General features: G+C 41.6%; 1 protein-coding gene across 3 annotated transcripts in view; it reads left to right on the plus strand.

The window, feature by feature from the left end:
- The first annotated feature begins 2,728 nt into the window (after positions 1 to 2,728).
- LOC135109852 (acetylcholine receptor subunit alpha-like) overlaps positions 2,729 to 20,000 on the plus strand; it is a 165,266-nt gene continuing 147,994 nt past the window's right edge. For all 3 annotated transcript variants that reach the window (XM_064021612.1, XM_064021616.1, XM_064021617.1), the window contains exons 1-2: positions 2,729 to 2,866; positions 7,050 to 7,139. The gene's annotated coding sequence lies outside the window, so the exon portion shown is untranslated. The remainder of the gene's footprint in view (positions 2,867 to 7,049; positions 7,140 to 20,000) is intronic.

A 20,000-nucleotide genomic window follows, 5' to 3' on the forward strand; every position in this document is an offset into this window, starting at 1 on the left:
CTCTCCTCATCTCCCTCTATTCCCTCCACTTCAACTACGGAGAGAGAGAGAGAGAGAGAGAGAGAGAGAGAGAGAGAGAGAGAGAGAGAGAGAGAGAGAGGGAGGGGGGCGTGTAGGATAGTGAACCCATCCCACTCGTATCCACCTGGCGGGGAGAGCGGCAGGTGGAGTGCATGAGGCTAATTAGAGTTACCTGTACCACTTAATGAATAAATAAATAAACGAATGAATAAATGAATGAATAAATAAATTACTGGCTACACATGACCAAGAGAGAGAGAGAGAGAGAGAGAGAGAGAGAGAGAGAGAGAGAGAGAGAGAGACTTTATTACCACTTTTATAATGCTAGTTACGTATGAAACAAGGAGGTAATGCCGCATCCACACCCTCTTAAATTTTGTAGTTGTAGTTTATGGCCCTCGGGAGTACTGGCACTTTTCACCTACAGTTTACACAGCGACACTCGAGACCTTGAACTGACAGCCGTGTAGAGGATATCTGGTGGTGGTGGTGGTGGTGGTTGTGAGTTTCGTCTTCCTATCGGTACTCTTCTTGATCTTAATCTTGATGCTACAGTGACGGTTTAGATAAGTGGATAGATAGATTGATAGATAAGTAGGTAGGTAGACAGATACATAGACAGATAGATAGATAGATACAGCGATATAAATAGTTGGTTAGACAGATAGATAGAGAGAGAGAGATAGAGATAGACAGTGAAGTAGATAGGAAGATAGAATGTTAAGGAGATGGTTCAAATGACTGATAGGTAAATTAGGTTAGAAAGACAAAGATAAATAAATAGATAGCCAAATAGATAAACAAATACGCCGATAGACAGACTCTCACAACTAACTCAATATACTGTATAAAGAAACTCCCTTATTTGCTTGAAAATACTAAGAAACATTGAACTGAAAACCAAAAACACACACACACAAAAACAAACAAACAAACATAGAAGCAAACAAACAATTAAACACAAACACAACACGATACACAAATAAACAAATTAAACACTCAACTGAATTCATGGACAAAATAGCACCATGTGAAAAAGACGATCTTCTAAATATAAATATAGACAAAATAAATAAGTTAACATACTGATAGACCAACACTTGTATATAGGGACAGGAATGGAGAGACACAGGTAATTGAATACGAGTAATTGAATGGACAGGTGAGTACATATACAGGTAAGAGAAAGTGATATTGGTATTTTATCGGAGCATTGAAAGGGAGTGATGGGCTGTGGCTGGACTGGTGGAGACAGGTGGAGGAGAATGGTGAGTGGAAGAATTGACAGGTGGAAATAATGTAACAGGTGAAAGCGAGTGATTAATGGAGGAAGTGGAAATAAGTGAAATAAGTGAAAATATGTGGAAGAAATGGACAGGTTGAAAAATTGATGTTTGAAAAAAAATATTGAAAAGTGGGAAATTTGACAAGTGGAAGAAAGAAGGGAAATGAAAACTGTGGAAAAGAAATTACAAGTGGAAAAAAAATATGTATATAGAAATCTAAATAAAAAAAAAAAGTGACCAGTTTAAGAAAAAAAAAAAAGGAAAAAAAAAGTGAGAAGTAGAAAAGTATTGACAAATGGAAAACGAACAAATAAATAAATAAATAAATAAATAAGAAGTGGAAAAAACAAATGAACAAATGGAAACAAGTAAAAAAAAAAAAATGACACGTGGAAAAAGTAACGAATGGAGAAAAAGATAGATAAAAACAAAAATGAGTATAAAAATTTGACGAATGGAAGAAAGACAAGTGGAAACAATGACGAGTGGAAACAAAGTGAGGGTGTGGAGGAGGGGAGTAATATTTTCTCGATTTTACGGGTTATGGAGGAAACCATTTAGGTGAGGAGGAGGGAGAGGCAGTGGAGAGTGATGAGGGGAGGGGAGGAAAATAGAACAAACAGGGAGGGAGGAGGAAGGAGAGAGGGAGGGAGGAAGGGGAGGAGGGAAGATGGATTTGGAAATTTGTTATTGGAGAGAGAGAGAGAGAGAGAGAGAGAGAGAGAGAGAGAGAGAGAGAGAGAGAGAGAGAGAGAGAGAGAGAGAGAGAGAGAGAGAGAGAGAGAGAGCACCCTACCTTACTCATATCAACAACAAACAAAGCTTCACTAAAAAAAAAAAAGTAAATAAATAAAAGAAAAACGAACTTATGCGTCTCCCCTTCAGCGCCTGCGTCAGATACACGTAGCGGAACAGCTCCAGGCTTCGCTCTGGTCACTGGTGGTGTCCGTGACGCGTGACATTGACAGATAATTGAGTGAGTAACGAATTGAAAGTGTCACTGGATTCCTGTGTGTGTGTGTGTGTGTGTGTGTGTGTGTGTGTGTGTGTGTGTGTGTGTGTGTGTGTGTGTGATACGACTATACACCTTATTGTGGTTAAAATCATATTGAAAAAGCATAGTATTTTTTGCTCACTATTTCCTGAGACGTGTGTTTGAAGTTAGGTTTATATCAGAAGGGTGAGCGGAAAGGTTTACATGAGTTACAGCTTGAATGCAGCATATCATTTTCTATCATGCCCAGGATTCCAATATTTTACTTGATCTGCTATGAATTATTGTATTCCTTCTGATTATTGCATACGTAAGAAGTGTTGGTCTGTGATTATTAAACATACGTATGATTTTCTTCTCTGGGAATTTTTGTCTATGATTGGTTTGAGTTATTACTTTGTCCTGATGGGTTTTTTCAAGAGTTAAAGGGGAGGTGAAGGAGGAAGACAACATGGCGGACAGGTTGTTTGAACGGCCCACTGCACAGGAGAGGGGCAAGAGACTGGCTCCCTTTGTGAAGTGTTGTGCATATCTTCACCTTGGTACAGCTGGCGACTGCAATGGTGTAAGTTGCAAATTTACTGTATGTTCAACCTGCCAATAGCAATAAGGAGAAAGTAAAGGCTCTAGATTTGTAATAACGGCTGATACCACTGTAAAATTACAAGGCAACCAGGGGGAGTGGGAGGAGGTACCGGCCTAATACTGTACCTAGGTAATTAAATGCCGTCAATGTGTAGAGTAATTCTTTTTTCTCTTTGCGGTAGGACACTGATATGATATAGTGTGGGACCGTAAAACACAACTTTCCTATCCCTTCCCCGTCGAAACCCCCGATTCCCCGCAGGTTCCCCAGAGCTCGCGGGGGAGAGGGACGGAGTTATGTGACAAGGAGTTATTGTAAATTTTTATAGGCCAGGTGAGGCTCTTGATTCACCTGTAATATAAACTGTGGCGGAAATAAAGGTGAATATTTACAATGCGTTATATATATTGAGTGCGTGACGAGGGAGTCAGCGCGCAAACTACCAATTACTGCCATGGTGATTAATCATTATTTTTCAACACGGTACTCCATCATTTTGGTCTATTGGCATTGGTTTATTCATTTGGCAACAATACGCTGACTTACAGGTTGGAATACTAGTGATTAGATAGTTAAAACACCGTGTACCTGTAGTGGAGGGAACTAGGCTTAACAAGGGGTTTACATTACGTGAGGGATTGTTTAGCAGTATAAATTCTCTCTCTCTCTCTCTCTCTCTCTCTCTCTCTCTCTCTCTCTCTCTCGACGAGGCGACGCAGCCCACCGTACAGTCGCGGCCCGTCACGCAGCAGCACGGCGGGCGATGGACAGGGAAAGCTGAGTATTAACTAACACACACTGACGGTGAATACAACCCATCTTAATTGAACGTTTTAAAGGACCATTGATTTTGTCCATGGGTAATTCTGCTTACAAATCACGTTTTCTTTTTGTTTATGTAAAGAAAACTGGAAGAGTTACTACTACTACTACTACTACTACTACTATTACTACTACCACTCTAAAGTCTTCCCTTCTTCATACAAGTGCGCATAACAAAGAACTGGCGCCATAATATTAATTTCCTGTTCAGCTAGCGAAAAATAATTATGATTTGTATATTTTTTGCGATTAATATGAGAGGCGGGAAATGAATTTATAATAAGAGACGACTGGTATTGACATGACACGACTGCGTTGGTTCATATTTGGTTCTATTTTCTTCTCCTCCTCCTCCTCCTCCTCCTCCTCCTCCTCCTCACCACCTCATCATTGTTATCTTTTCCTTCTTATTCTATTTTGCCTCATTTAGCTTCAGTTTATCTTTCTGTTCTGCCTGTCTTAGTCTCCTCCTCCTCCTCCTCCTCCTCCTCCTTTGACTTCTTCCCTTCTCCTCATCATCATTATCTTCCTTTTCCTTTCCATTCTTCTTCAGATTTAACTTCTCATGTTTCCGTTCTGCCTTTCCTAGTGTCTCCTCCTCCTCCTCCTCCTCCTCCTCCTCCTCCTCCTCCTCCTCCTCCTCCTCCTTCCTCTTCTGTTTGGTAACTTGCATCGTTATAGGGAAAAATTGTATATAAATTTCACAGTCTGTTACACTCCGCTTTTAATTTTCCGTGTAATTAGAAGGCACGTTGTGTGTGTGTGTGTGTGTGTGTGTGTGTGTGTGTGTGTGTGTGTGTGTGTGTGTTCTTGCCAAACTTGCCGAATTATCCAAATTAAACCGTAAATTTTAGTGTGTAATGTAGTTTTTCTTATCTGACCCTATTACCATCCTAAAAATGAGAGAGAGAGAGAGAGAGAGAGAGAGAGAGAGAGAGAGAGAGAGAGAGAGAGAGAGAGAGAGAGAGAGAGAGAGAGAGAGAGAGAGAGAGAGAGAGAATATCAGACGTTTTGTAAGAATTTTTGGAGAGTAAATCCAGGAAAAGGATAAGGAGAGATGGAGGAGTAAAAGTGTGTGAGATGAAAAGATTAATGGAGGAGGAGGAGGAGGAGGAGGAGGAGGAGGAGGAGGAAGAAGAGAGGGAGGAGGAGAGACATGGTGGAGAGCAGAGGAGGGAAAAGACGTAAGAGATAGCGTTTGGAATGGAGAAAGGAGAGGAGGAGCAGGAGGAAGAGGAGGAGGAGGAGGAGGAGGAGGAAGAGGAGGAGCGTGTTACATATAATATAAAATTTCCAGTGAATCTGTTGTGAAAGGACTTCTGTTGTAATCCGGATTAAGTGGAATTGAATCGCTATTTAGGACTCAACTGTATTCTCCTCCTCCTCCTCCTCCTCCTCCTCCGCCTCTTCATCCTCCTCCTCGTTTTCTTCCTCTACTTTCCTCATCGTTTTCCTTCTACTTGTTTTCTTGTTTTCCTTCTTCTTCTACTACTACTACTACTGCTCTCTTCTTTCTTCTTTCATCCTTCTTCATCTTCCTCCTCCTCCTCCTCCTCCTCCTCCTCCTCCTCCTCCTTTTTCTTACTTTAGCGTAGTTTTGTGGACCAGCCTTCTTCTGAGGGCTAACGAGTTTATTGCTGTTCGTTCTTCCCTTGTGTTCCTTTGTGTTGCTTCTCTCCTTTCTAAAAAAAAAGATTCCTTTAATTTTTTACTCATTTTGTATTATTTTCTTGTTTTTTTTTTCTTTTTATTGTGTATTTTGTTATTTATTTATTGTTTTCTTTCATTATTTTAAGTTATCATTTTTCAGAGGGTTGTTTATCATTCCCTTCCTTCTCTTCTCTTCTTCCTCCACTTCTTCCTTCGCCTCCTTAATTCTCTCCCTCCTCATCCTCTTTATCTCTGTCTCTCTCCCTTCCATTCCTCTCTGTCGTGTTACTTTGTCAGTGTCTGCTCTCTCTCTCTCTCTCTCTCTCTCTCTCTCTCTCTCTCTCTCTCTCTCTCTCTCTCTCTCTCTCTCTCTCTCTCTCTCTCTCTCTCTCTCTCTCTCTCCCCGCGTTGTTTTGAGTTTACATGTGTTTGTGTACGTAATGGGAGAAGAGTTTATGAGTTTTCCTCCTCCTCCTCCTCCTCCTCCTCCTCCTCCTCCTCCTCCTCCTCCTCCTCCTCCTCCTCCTCCTCCTCCTTCTCCTTCTCCTCTCGGTATCTGCTTCATTTCCCTTCTCCATCTCTCCTTCTCTCTATCTACTCCTTATTCCTGCTTTCTTCATCTTCCTTCCTTCCTTTCTTCCTTTCTCTATTCTTCTTTTCCTTCAGTCATGTTCGTTAGCCTTCATTAGCATCCTTTCTTTCATTCTTCCCTTCTTCTCATTCATTCTTCTATCTTCATTCCCTGTGCTTCTTTTTTTTTCTCCTTCACTCCTTCCTTCATTCCCCCATCCTTCCTCTTTCCCTGCTTTCCTTCCTTCCTTCCTTTCCTTTCCTTTCTTTCTTATCTTCTCTCCTTCCTTCCTTCCTTCCTTCTTCTTTCATCCCTCCTTCGCTCGCGGTAGTCAAAAATTATTCAAGGTTTAGAAACTTTATTGAACTTTTACTTTTATCTTAAGTAATGTACAACTCGTAGAGAGAGAGAGAGAGAGAGAGAGAGAGAGAGAGAGAGAGAGAGAGAGAGAGAGAGGGGGGATGATGTATTGTGAAAGGCATCGGTCATAAAAGCATTATTTCTTACTCGTTTAACTTCCTCAGTTTCTTTTAGTGGAAAGGAAATAGACTAATGGTATAAGGAAGTATGTTAGAGGCTTTCCTTAATAATAATAATAATAATAATAGTCTTTTTTTTTTTGTTAACTATGAGGAAGAGAAGAAGAAATGGAAAACAGAAGCAAAGGAGAGGAAAAAAAAAAAAAAAACTTCAGTGGAATTCGTTTTAAGGGTTTCAGCAATTTTGGTAGGCAGAAAAATCATGAAGGCTTCCACAGACAAAGAAGAAAAAAGAGAAAGGGAAAAAATAAAGAAGGAAAGAGGGTTATTTCCATCCTCTTTCATTCCATCCCTTTATCCCTCCCCCTCCTTCCCTCCCTTCCTTCCTCTCTCCCCTTCTTCACGTGTCTCTTCCTTCCTTCCTTTCTTGCATTTTTGTGTTTCATTCATTCATTCTCTCTCTCTCTCTCTCTCTCTCTCTCTCTCTCTCTCTCTCTCTCTCTCTCTCTCTCTCTCTCTCTCTCTCTCTCTCTCTCTCTCTCTCTCTCTCTCTCTCTCTCTCTCTCTCTCTCTCTCTCTCTCTCTCTCTCTCTCTCTCTCTCTCTCATACACCTGACTCACCTGATTGTTTCCCCCACAGGTAAGCGAGTGTGTGGTGTGTGGTTGAAGGTTCCTCCACCTGTCGTCACCTGCGTAAGTCAACACCTGGAAAATAATTAGTGACTAACAGGTGAGTCGAGAGTGTGTTTCGTCTAATACACACACACACACACAAACACCTCCACGCTGCCATTTTTAAAACCCCAACACATTCACTGAATATTTTATACTAACAACCAAAATCTGTTTCCAAGTGGTTTCCTGTCTAGCTCAATTGACTGTCACTGAACTGTCTAATTACGCAACTCTTTTTGGGGGGCTCCGTAACTGGAATAAACACACATAATTTGATTCCTTAACTTTGATGTAACTCAATTTTCCCCCCAGTGGAGCTTGATACCGGAAGCACGGCGCTGGAAAATGCCTGTGATAAGTGGTCATGAATAAATATAAAAGGAATTTAAGTGTGACAAAAAGTGGCTGTATCATTCCGTCCTTCCGTGTGTGTGTGTGTGTGTGTGTGTGTGGAAAGAGAGAGAGGGATCAGAAAAAATTTTACATGCATTATTTTTTTCTCCTTTTTCCTCTAATGGTACGTATGTCACTTCATTTAACATAACAGACTCAGTAATCATGGTACCTAGTAGGAAGAATTGAAGGAAAAGTACACAAATTTATAGGGATAGGAGGAAATAGGTAGGGAAATTGTTTACTAGGGGCTGCCAGTTGTAATCCTGATAGTTTCCTGCAGTTTCCTTTACTTCCCCACGTCTTATGTTACTACTACTACTACTACTACTACTACTACTGCTACTAAATATATGGATGGGAATATATAGATGAAACAAACATTCAATACAGGGACTACAATTTATATACCTTATGATTCTTGCATCTTCCCTTACTTCCTCTCGTTCATGTTCTTGTATTACTCGCTGTGTGGCTTCCTGTGTCACCTACAACCTTCTATTCGCCGTGTTCTATCGACTCCCGCGCCTCACTCCTCACATAACGAGACTTCCCGCGCTGCACTGCCCTGGAATGTTGTATCGTGCTCGGCTTGCGTATTGGTCGATCCCTTGTGCTTGTCCTGCTCCCGACCAATCACCGGCCAGCTGTTTGTTAGAGAGAGAGTTAGAGAGATGAAAGAGGGTTATGAAGGAGGTTATGCACGGTACAGAGAGAGAGAGAGAGAGAGAGAGAGAGAGAGAGAGAGAGAGAGAGAGAGAGAGAGGTGTGCAAGTCATCGTCAGGGGCATTGCCGTTGGTTCCTGCCAGCCCTTCACCTTTAAGCTTTGCCTCCCCGTCCTCTTTGGCGCTCCATCTAACTCCCTCTGTGTCTCTCCACCTCTCCACTCCTCCACCTCCTCCACCTCACCACTCCACCAGCTCTCCACTCCGCCTCTCATCTCTCCCATAGCTCAGTCTCTCCACTCCCACGTCCAAACTCACCTTTTCTCTAACCTAACCTGACCTGATTCAATTCTTCCATCTTTAATTGTGCTTTCATCTACTTTTTCGATTCACAAGTCTACCTTAGTCTCTCTCTCTCTCTCTCTCTCTCTCTCTCTCTCTCTCTCTCTCTCTCTCTCTCTCTCTCTCTCTCTCTCTCTCTCTCTCTCTCTATCTATCTATCTATCTATCTATCTATAATTATCTCCTTATCCTCTTCTCCTTTCATTTATCGATTCGTATGTATTTTCGAATAACATCTCCTCCTCCTCTTCCTCCTCCTCCTCCTCTTCCTCCTCCTCCTCCTCCTCCTCCTCCTCCTCCTCCTCAAGTCGAACCGTAAATAGGAAGATGAATGCATAGATAAGCGGAACACAAAAGGGAAACAGGGGGAACAGACACGACAATTGAGGGGATGCAGGGAGAGTGAGAGAGAGGGAGAGGGTGGGAGGATAAGGGTGAAGGAGGGTAAGGGTGAGAGTGACGGTAAGGGTGAGGGTGAAAGTGCTGGGAGTGGAGGTGGAAGATAAGAATGTGTGGTTTGGTGGAAGACGCGGCTCTGATGGACGAGGTGGTGTTGTTCCACTTGTATTTTTTTTTGTATTTTTTCTCAAGTTTTTATTTTTTTTAATTCTTTATTTGTTTTGGTGTTCTCTTTTTTCATTTCTTTGGTTTTCACTCGTACTTTTTATTTATTTTTGTATATTTCTTTCTTTTTATCGAGTAATATAAACTGTTACACTCAGATCAGATTGAGAGAGAGAGAGAGAGAGAGAGAGAGAGAGAGAGAGAGAGAGAGAGAGAGAGAGAGAGAGAGAGAGAAAGGAAAAATGACACCAAAACGATTATTAATGTTTGGAGTGTGTGGGAGAGAGAGATAATGGATCTGTATGCAAATGAGAGGGAAATTTCTTCCTGTTTACTTGAGAGAGAGAGAGAGAGAGAGAGAGAGAGAGAGAGAGAGAGAGAGAGAGAGAGAGAGAGAGAGAGAGAGAGAGAGAGAGAGAGAGAGAGAGAGAGACTGTATAGCATATTGCATGGAAAAATTAATTGGCAGTACATGGTTTATTTTTGGTAAAAGAGCGAATCATTTGAAAGGTTTCGAGTATGGGATTATATAGCATGTTTTCTACCATAATGTTTTTTTTTCCTCTACTATCCTTCCCGTGTGTGTGTGTGTGTGTGTGTGTTCTCACAAAACATGGCTGCAAGGAAACATAACAGGAAATAACAGCGCATAGCTCTCACACACACACACACACACACACACACACACACACACACACACACACACACACACACACACACACACACACCAAACAAGCACAGACCCAAGCACTAGAGAGAGAGAGAGAGAGAGAGAGAGAGAGAGAGAGAGAGAGAGAGAGAGAGAGAGAGAGAGAGAGAGAGAGAGAGAGAGAGAGAGAGAGAAACACATTTTTTTCAATCCCAAATACTCCAGCCTGCAAAATCGACTTTCTCCCTAACTCTCTCTCTCTCTCTCTCTCTCTCTCTCTCTCTCTCTCTCTCTCTCTCTCTCTCTCTCTCTCTCTCTCTCTCTCTCTCTCTCTCTCTCTCTCTCTCTCTCTCTCCTTACATCTATATCAGGGAATATCACGCGATGTTCTATGGCCCGTCAGCACCCGACACCCTTTCTGTGGGTTTGGATTCCCCTCAGTGCGATCCGATCCTCCTCCAGACAGGTTCATTCTCATCCCGACCCTCGCTTGTCCTTCTCGCGGGGGATTAGGGCGACAGGTGTGTTTGATAGCTAATTGTCTCCGTGTCCCCGTGTGTCTCTCCTGTCCTGACGTGTTGTGTCGTGTTGTGTCTCTCTCTCTCTCTCTGTCTTTATTAACTTTTTTATCCTTCTTTTCTGTCTCAGGTAATTTTTCACTTTTATGGTTCTAATTCCAAATCTCTCCTCCCTCTCTATGTATTTTTTGTCTTTCATTTCTATTCTCATTCTTTTTATTCCTCCTCATCCTTCTCTCCTTCATCTTCCTCATATCTCCTTGTCGTCTTTACCTCAACTTCCTCCCATCTCATTCTCCCGCTCCTCTCCAGGCTATCACCGTTCTCATTCTTCTTTCCTCCTCCTCTTCCTCCTCTTCCTCCTCTCCCCCTCTTCCCCCTCCCCCTCTTTCTTCATCAGCCGTCACATTCCCCCTATTGATCACTTGTCTGGGTAGGTAATGATTACAGTATTTCTTCCCAGAGCCTCACCTTAGTTAAGATATGTTACCTGCCAACACTCTCTCTCTTTCTCTCTTTCTCTCTCTCTCCTCTCACCTGGCCATGCTTCTTTTTCCCTCGTCTTTCTCTTCCTCGTCTCCTTCCTTTCTTCTTTTTTGGTCGTGGCTTTTTTTTTTCTTTTTTCTTTGCTTTCTGTTCTTTGAGTGTCGTTATTTCTATCTTCTCTTTTTTTCTGCAATGTTTTTTCTTCTTCTTCTTCTTCATCTTCTTCCTCTTTTTCTTCCTTCTCCTCCTCTTCTTTTCATGATCTACTGTTCTTCGTTCACCTTCCCCATCTTCGCTTTGTTCTCTTCTTTAACTTCTTTCGCCTCCTCCTCCTCCTCCTCCTCCTCCTCCTCCTCCTCCTCCTCCTGGATGTGATATATGGAAGTACTTCGGAAACGTAATTTTTCTCCCCACAAACAAATAATACCCTGGGGAATTACATGCTTATCAAAATTCAGTGGTGAAACAAACACACACACACACACACAACACACACACACACACACACACACACACAATGACCGGCTGTGTGTGTGTGTGTGTGTGTTTGTGTTGGGGGGTGTATGATTAATTTTCTACAGCTGATTAACTCTCTCTCTCTCTCTCTCTCTCTCTCTCTCTCTCTCTCTCTCTCTCTCTCTCTCTCTCTCTCTCTCTCTCTCTCTCTCTCTCTCTCTCTCTCTCTCTCTCTCTCTCTCTCTCTCCAACAAACTTATTGATTAACTTTTCCTTCCCGCCTTCATTATTCGCTTGTTCATTCAATTATTCATCTCTACTTTGTGTAATTGTTTTTTTTTTTTCTCTCTCTCATTCTCAACTTCTTTCAAACATTAATTTCCACTTTCCTTTTTTTATATATTTTTTTTATTCAGAAATTCATCTTTGCGTAATGTAGTGATCTATTTTTCACTCCAGTTAGTTCCCTCATTCCCATTAATCTCTCTATTGACTGCTAAACTTTCCTTATCTCATTTTTCACACTCATTTATTCATATATTCATCTTTACATAGGGTGATTATCTCCTATACCCCCGCATCTCCACCTCTCCCTCCCCTTCTTTCTTTCCTCCACCCCTTTCATCCCCTCCACTCATCTCTCCACTTGTCACAGATTAATGGGAAAACTCTACAGCTCAACAGGGATTAATTGCAAAACTGTACAGTCCCCCATAAACATCACCTTTTTCATCCCCGTTTTCTATAACTTTTGCCCTCTCTCCGCCTCGACTCTTTTCACTCCCCTGCGCTTCCAGCCGTTACCGCGCACTGGTGACTGACTGACTGACTGACGGGTAACCTTGCCGCCGCTGGGAGACATAAGGCTGGCTAGGCGGGAGGTGGAGACAGGGGGAGGAAAGAGGAGTAAAACAAAAAAAAAAAAATAGCAGTAAAAGGAAAAGAAGAAATGACTAACAAAATAAAATGATAAAATGTGGGAAAACTAGCAACGTATTAAAGAGAAAGAAGAAAATGCGAGCGAAATTAAGAAAAAGATGAAATAAGTGAAAAAAATGTGAAAAGAAAGAGAAAGAGAGACAAGAAAACTAGGAAGAAAATGAAGTAGATCAATAACGCTATAACGAAGAAGAAAGAAGAAAGAAGACTCGTGTAATAGGAGGAATAAGAACAAAAAACAGCAAGAAAATAAAGTAAGAACAAAAAAAATGAAGCAAAAATAGTCGAAACATAAAAATACCGAAGAAAAGAAAAAAAGAAAACGAAATAGAAGACAAAGAAGAAAAGAATAAGAAAGAGTAGCATGAGAAGCACTAGAAGAGAGAGAGAGAGAGAGAGAGAGAGAGAGAGAGAGAGAGAGAGAGAGAGAGAGAGAGAGAGAGAGCGCAGCAGGAGAATACCGCACAGAACAAGAGATAATTAAATGCAATCACAAATGAAGACTCAGGACGGGCGGGACAGAGAGACATCAAAGCAAGAGAGATCAAATACGCACCGGGGCTCCACACATGCTGCTTTCCCTTTAAATTACAATGTCTCTGCAGGGAACGAGCGGCACAGCAAGGCAGCAACACAGCAGATCAGTAAGACGGCAACGCAGCGACATAGCAACACAGCAAGATAATTGGGAGTGTGTTACGTCTGCAAAAATAAAAAAAATAAAATAAATAAATAAAACAAAATGTATAACTTAGTGAAATGAAATGAAATGAAGAACATAGATAACTTAATAAGATAGAATGATGAAAAGTCTCGTTGTATGAAATGAAAAGTAAATAAATGATTGAAATTAAAGGATGTAAAGATCAAGTGATGTCCTGAAAATTACGATGCGTTTTCTAAGACATGATCCTTCTCTCTTACTCTTTGATCTCGTAATCTTTATTTAAATCTTATGTGCTTAGTGGGAACATGCAATAAAATAAATCACGTTATGTGCTGCAAATTACCATGACTTTCTTTAACGTCACACTTTTCTCCTTTACACTTCACTTTTGTGGGTTTGGGAATGAGTTTGGGTAGAAGGGGGAATGTAGAGGTGTGTGTGTGTGTGTGTGTGTGTGTGTGTGTGTTTTGTCAAGATTCATGCTGCGTGGCTCTGTTATATCCTCTCTCTCTCTCTCTCTCTCTCTCTCTCTCTCTCTCTCTCTCTCTCTCTCTCTCTCTCTCTCTCTCTCTCTCTCTCTCTCTCTCTCTCTCTCTCTCTCTCTCTCTCTCTCTCTCTCTCTCTCTGGCTAGTAATATGCAACACAAATATGCCTGTTCTGTATTATGTGTGTGTGTGTGTGTGTGTGTGTGTGTGTGTGTGTGTGTGTGTGTGTGTGTGTGTGTGTGTGTGATATTAACGTGATATTAACGGGAGCTCACCTGATAGTTTCCCCCTCCCCCTTCCTTCTCCCTTCCCCCCACCTGCTCCCTCTCTCCCCCTCCCTCTCTCTTCCCCCCCTCTCTCTCTCTCCCCTTCTCCCCACCATCAAATCATATTGGAATGTTTTTTTTTTCACCACGATTCGCAGGTAATTACGGGAATGACCCACACTACTGCTCTTTTTTTTCCCTCTTTTTTTCCACCTACCTGTTGTTTGTTTTCCCTTTTGATATCTCACCACCCCCACTTTTTTTTCCCGTTGGTTCTCTTAGTGGACTTTATTTATCGCTTGTATCTTTATTTAATGTAAGAGGGAACGTGGACAAGAGCAACGAAACCAAACAGAAGCAAAATTTATTAAAGCCAAATAAAGAAAAGCATATAGGAAATTCATAAGAGGAAAAATATAGATTAAAGAGAGTACAGCGGATTATAAAGTGCGTTACAGAGAAGAGGAAAAAAAATATATAGAAACAATTAAAGAAACTACATAGAATTCATAAAGAGTATTACAGATAGGAGGGAAAATATATTAGGGGAAAAATAAAGTGTTTACGTTGATGCAGTAGAAGTACACAATGTCTCACACGAATGCTTCTCTCCTTTTCGTCCTGGTGCGTGTGTGACCTTTGTGTTGCATTATTTTTGTCCATTAAAAGAGAGAGAGAGAGAGAGAGAGAGAGAGAGAGAGAGAGAGAGAGAGAGAGAGAGAGAGAGAGAATTTTTCACATGGGCATGGATAAAGTGAAACAAACAAGTAAACAAACAAGTAAACAAACAAAAACAAACAAGCGCCGAGGTTCGCACAAACAAGCAATCACAGAAAGAAAAACACAAATAAAAACAACTTGATTCACACACACACACACACACACACACACACACACACACACACACACACACACATGCGTGAAATGAACCAAAAATTAGTAAAAAGGAAGAAAAAAATTTTTAAATCTTTCCATAAAAGTAATGAAGAGTAGGAAAGAAGAGGAGGAGGAGGAGGAGGAGGAGGAGGAGGAGGAGGAGGAGGAGGAGGAGGAGGAGGAGGAGGAGGAGGAGTTCAAACATTCCCATTACAGGACTTGACTCTCTGTGTGGTTGTTGTTAGTGGCTCCTCCTCCTCCTCCTCCTCCTCCTCCTCCTCCTCCTCCTCCTCCTCCTCCTCCTCCTCCTCCTCCTCCTCCTCCTCCTCCTCCCTCAAACCTGGTCCACATCCTCTTGGGCTTTATCCCGTCTCACCTGTTTGGTTATGCAGCAGCAGCAGCAGGAGGAGGAGGAGGAGGAGGAGGAGGAGGAGGAGGAGGGGGAGGTAGGAGGAGGAGGAAGAGGGGGGAGGGGGAGGGGGGTCTCTGTCACGACTTCCTTGGTGCTTGTGGTGGAACCTGGACTGAGTTTGCTTAACTGAGAAAGAGAGAGAGAGAGAGAGAGAGAGAGAGAGAGAGAGAGAGAGAGAGAGAGAGGAGAGGAGAGGAGAGGAGAGATTATCTAAACTACTCCTACTACTACTACTATTACTACTACAACAACAACTAAACTACTACTGCTACTACTACTACTACTACCATCACCACCACCACCACCACCACTAACAACAACAACAACAACAACAAGAGTAATAACAATAAGCCCTCACGTAGCACCAGACAAGATAACAGTGAGGACCAAGTTTCCCCGCCTGAAGGAAGTCTCTGAAGGGAAGGTTGACGGGAAACTGAGATACTGCCTGTGTTTTTTATTCTTTTTATCACCAAGTCTTATCAGGTCTTCCCTTCCTTGCCCCCTCCCTTCCTTTCCTAGAGAGAGAGGGAGAGGGAGAGGGAGAGAGAGAGGTGGGTGGGAAGAGAGAGAGAGAGAGAGAGAGATGGTTGAGGACAATGGGAATATTCTCTCTCTCTCTCTCTCTCTCTCTCTCTCTCTCTCTCTCTCTCTCTCTCTCTCTCTCTCTCTCTCTCTCTCTCTCTCTCTCTCTAATCATCTATCTTGTTTTCCTTCCGTTTCCCTTGTTTATTTTATTCTTACATAATTTTCATCTTATCTCTCATTTAATCCTTTGTTATTGTTATCCCGTAAGAATCTCTCTCTCTCTCTCTCTCTCTCTCTCTCTCTCTCTCTCTCTCTCTCTCTCTCTCTCTCTCTCTCTCTCTACCCCTCGTTAATAATGGATACAGGTCGTCCTAAATGCAGCGCGCCTTTCACCACCAAGCGCTGTCAGGGGCAAACACTTCCTTATCTATACGACCACGGGCGGGGAGGGGCAGGGAGTGGGCGGAAGAGGGAGCGGTGAGGGGTGGGGAGGAGACTTCGCCTTTATTATCCAGTCTCGCACATTCCATCAGGTAGTGCTGCGTGTCATCCTCTCTCTCTCTCTCTCTCTCTCTCTCTCTCTCTCTCTCTCTCTCTCTCTCTCTCTCTCTCTCTCTCTCTCTCTCTCTCTCTCTCTCTCTCTCTCTTGTGTGTGTGTGTGTGTGTGTGTGGTTGGTGGAAAATGGGATGAGAGGAGGAGAGAAGGAAAAATGCTGATGAACTTGCTGTAATGTTTAATAAGACTAGTTAAAACACTTGGTTTCTCTAATCGTAAAGAACAAATAAAAAAAAACTGTCTTTCAAAAAGTTTAAGAAGAAATTAAGAGATGTATTGATTTGTAGTGGTGGTGGTAGCAGTAGTAGTTTAGTTGCAGTACCTAGTCCCTTAAAAAAAAAATAGAGATAATTAAGATGAATCCCTAAAATTGCAAAGAAAGAATTAAAAGAAGGAACCCCGAACAAAATAAAGAAGGCATTAAATAAACTACTTTGCTCCCCTAAAAAAAATAAATAAATAAATAAATAAATAATGAGAAGAACTACACGTTAAAGATACCAAGAATCAATAGACCTTAGCCACATCACCAATGACAGTGCAATACATCACCATCATCATCATACAAGGTCCCTCACTGCATGTTAGACCGTGTACTTCATCACAACCCTCCTCCAACTACTGAAAATTATATAGCACAAATCATCGTCATTATCTCTAGTAGGGTGGACAGGTGAGCTAGTCTGTTCCCACCTATGTGTCTCTAGTCCAGGTAGGTAAGTAGGGACAAGCATCTCGGTGTCTTGATATGCATGTACAGTAGTGGAATAAGTTTCATGGTTTATGTAAGTTTGCGTAAGGGGCGAGGGTGACTAATTCAATTGAGTGTAGCTTCCTTGTTGAGGTGGTTGGAGGGCAGAGAGGGAGCGTGTGGTGCTCGTTCGTTTGGCTGTGTTGCAGAGAGGCGAGGGTGTCTTCTTTGTGACTGTCTTTCCTTCCTTTTGATAACTTATGGCAGCTTTCTTTCTTTCCCCATAACAACCCTTTATTTTTTAGTGATAACCCTTTCTTTCCTAATGGCTGCCTTTTCTTTCCTTATTGCAAACTTTTCTTTCCTTATTCCAACCCTTTCTTTCCTTATGAGAATCCTTTCTTTCCTTGTGACGTAATACTTTTTTTAATACTGTGGTCAATAAATTATCTCTCTCTCTCTCTCTCTCTCTCTCTCTCTCTCTCTCTCTCTCTCTCTCTCTCTCTCTCTCTCTCTCTCTCTCTCTCTCTCTCTCTCTCTCTCTCTCTATCTATCTATCTATCTATCTATCTATCTATCTATCTATCTATCTATCTATCTATCTGCATGGAGCATGATCGTGGACAGCTGCAGTAGTGGGGTGGGGAATTGAGCAGTGCGTGAAACGGGTGGGCACTTGAACCCAGTCTGGAAAGCCCTTGAGGAACGCTGGCTGGTGTTCTCATGAGTGTCGGTAAAGCAAGGCAAACGCAGGGACAGTTCAGCGCAAGTCCTGTGTTTCTAAGCCATTTACTGCTGCTTATATTGTTCCTCGATTAAAACTAACCTGATATATTTCTTTTCTATTTTGCAGCTGCTTCTAAGTCTCTTAAGTATTTTACCGCTACTTGACACACTGTTCTTTATTTTACAAACTAGACTGAGATATTTATTTTCTTTTCTACAGCCACGTCTAGATATTGAGCTGCTACTTAGATCGTTCATTGATTACAAAGCATTCTGAGGCATTTCTATTACAGTCACATATAAATATTTGACCTAGTTGTGCTGGAAGCGTTTTCCTCTTCATTCCCCTTTTCTTGTGCTTTTAAAGATTTTGTTCAGTGCTTTTAGTGTTTTGATTTGTTAATTTTGGCGTTTTCTTTTAATTATGACTGTATTCAAAGGCCACACGGATGATTAGGTCAGGTTTTCAGTTTTTCCCCCCGGTTGATGATGCAAAATCCTTGTTATGTTGACAGTAGAATCGTGGAAGCACTCTTGAAAACGATAATACCTTCCACGGGAGCCTCTTAACCTTTTCGCTGCTACGGTCATTCTTTGTCAACATTCAGACCACCGTAGTGAAATATTTGCCTGGATGCAGATATAAGAAAAAAAACTGGAGGGCTTTTCCTTTCTCCCTTTCAGAATTACGTATTTAAGAGACCCCAGTGCAAAAAAAGATCTGAAATATTGTTGGTGATTATAGGGAAATGTTGCCCCAGTTTGAGATTAAAGCGTCACTCTCATAAACAAACACACATTTTATTTATTTTTTTTTTCGGGCGATTTCCGGATGTGGTGTTCGCTTCCGTCAATTCATCGCGTGGCGCACAGATTGGTGTTCCCTTTGTACTGTCCAGAGTGTGAGTGGTGTGAAATTCGCTTCATCTTTTCTGTTTTTTGCACGAAAATCAATAAGAGGAGATAGAGTTTCATTTAGATTACTAGGTGAAATGACAGGTGGTTTATAAAGGTGACGAGATGTAAGACTAAAGATCTGACGCTTTGGTGTTATTAAAAGAAAAAAAAAAAAAACCGCTTTTCATCGTGAATCCTAAAAAAAAAAAATAAATAAATAAATAAATAAATAAAAGAAATAGATAAATTGACAGGTAGTTAAGATATGAATGAAATAAAATCCAATAAAATCCAGATAAGAACACGAACATTAGTCTTACAAAAGTCCAACGTAAAATATCCAATCTAATGAGAAAAAAATAAAAATAAACAAAACAAAAAAAAAAAGTAAAACAGGGACTTCCATGTGTATGCCTGATATATTCTTGCACCTTCTCTTATTTCATGTTTCTATGTTATTCACCAAGAACCTGCCACGTCTTAGTCCCGCGGGAGGAGCAAGGAGGGGGCGGTTATTCAGTTCGACACGCCCCGCTCTCCCTGTCGCTGCGCCGAAGGGATTTGCAGAGCTGGCGGGGAAGCACAGGGTCGAGCGGGGTGAGATGCTGGATAATGAAAGAAAGCGACGGGTTTGTGACTGGGTTGTGGTTAAGGTTCAGGGAAGGTTGTGCTGGTGGTGGTGGTTTTGTTTGTTGTTGATGTTGTTGTTGTTGTTGTTGTTGTTGTTGTTGTTGTTGTTGTTGTTCTTGTTTTTTTTATTTCCCTGTCTCTCCACTTATACAACATTAATTTTAGTGTCTTAGGCTTTTTATTTTTCAACTCTCTTAAATATCATCTGTACCTTATTAATTTTTCGCTTTCATCTTAACGTTACTAATATTTTATGCAGTTCTGTAATCCGGTGCTATACGACTTAACTTGTTACGATGGCAAACAATACACTTTTTTTTTTTTTTTTAATAACTTAACCCATGCACCAAATACTACAGTTCCCGCTGCGCCACATACACACAGCATGGGAGAAAGAAAACGGGTACTGTGCCGCAAGAAAACGAGTACTGTGCCTCATCCCATATGTCAGAGCTTCGAACTGTCTCGTCTGAAGCTTTGAGGGATAAATGGAGCTTCTAATGTGCGGGGTTCGAATTCTTTGTGTGTGTGTGTGTGTGTGTGTGTGATGGAAGGTTCTGTTTGCCTCAAGACCCGCGAGTTACTGCTTCAAATTCCTCCCCAGTTCGAAGCTTCATATTGTGTTCTTTATTCTTTCGAACTTCTCTATTCATTTATCTATCTATCCGTCTGTCTGTCTGTCTGTATGTATGTATGTCTGTATGTATGTAAGTTAGTTGGCTTGTTAGGTTTTTAGTTATTACTGTAGAGGAGAGAGAAAAAAAAATTGTTAGGGATTCTCTCTCTCTCTCTCTCTCTCTCTCTCTCTCTCTCTCTCTCTCTCTCTCTCCAGGGCAATTAAGTTTTCTCCTTCAATCTTACGAACGAGAACCAAATGTTTAATATCAAACAATCATCAACCAATTAACACTGTGGTTCTCTCTCTCTCTCTCTCTCTCTCTCTCTCTCTCTCTCTCTCTCTCTCTCTCTCTCTCTCTCTCTCTCTCTCTCTCTCTCTCTACAGCTGCGAGCGACAAAATTTCCCGGTTTTCAGTGACAACAATATTTCAGTCTTAAACAATTGGTTATATTTGTTTATTTGTTGGAGAGCCAGAGAGCCGGAGAGGCGAGTTTGTGGCGCCCGTTTTGTGCCTGGTTTGTAAAGGATGTGTGTGTTTTTTTGTGTTGT

This window comes from Scylla paramamosain, chromosome 19 (genome assembly GCF_035594125.1).
Source record: "Scylla paramamosain isolate STU-SP2022 chromosome 19, ASM3559412v1, whole genome shotgun sequence".
NCBI lineage: Eukaryota > Metazoa > Arthropoda > Malacostraca > Decapoda > Portunidae > Scylla > Scylla paramamosain.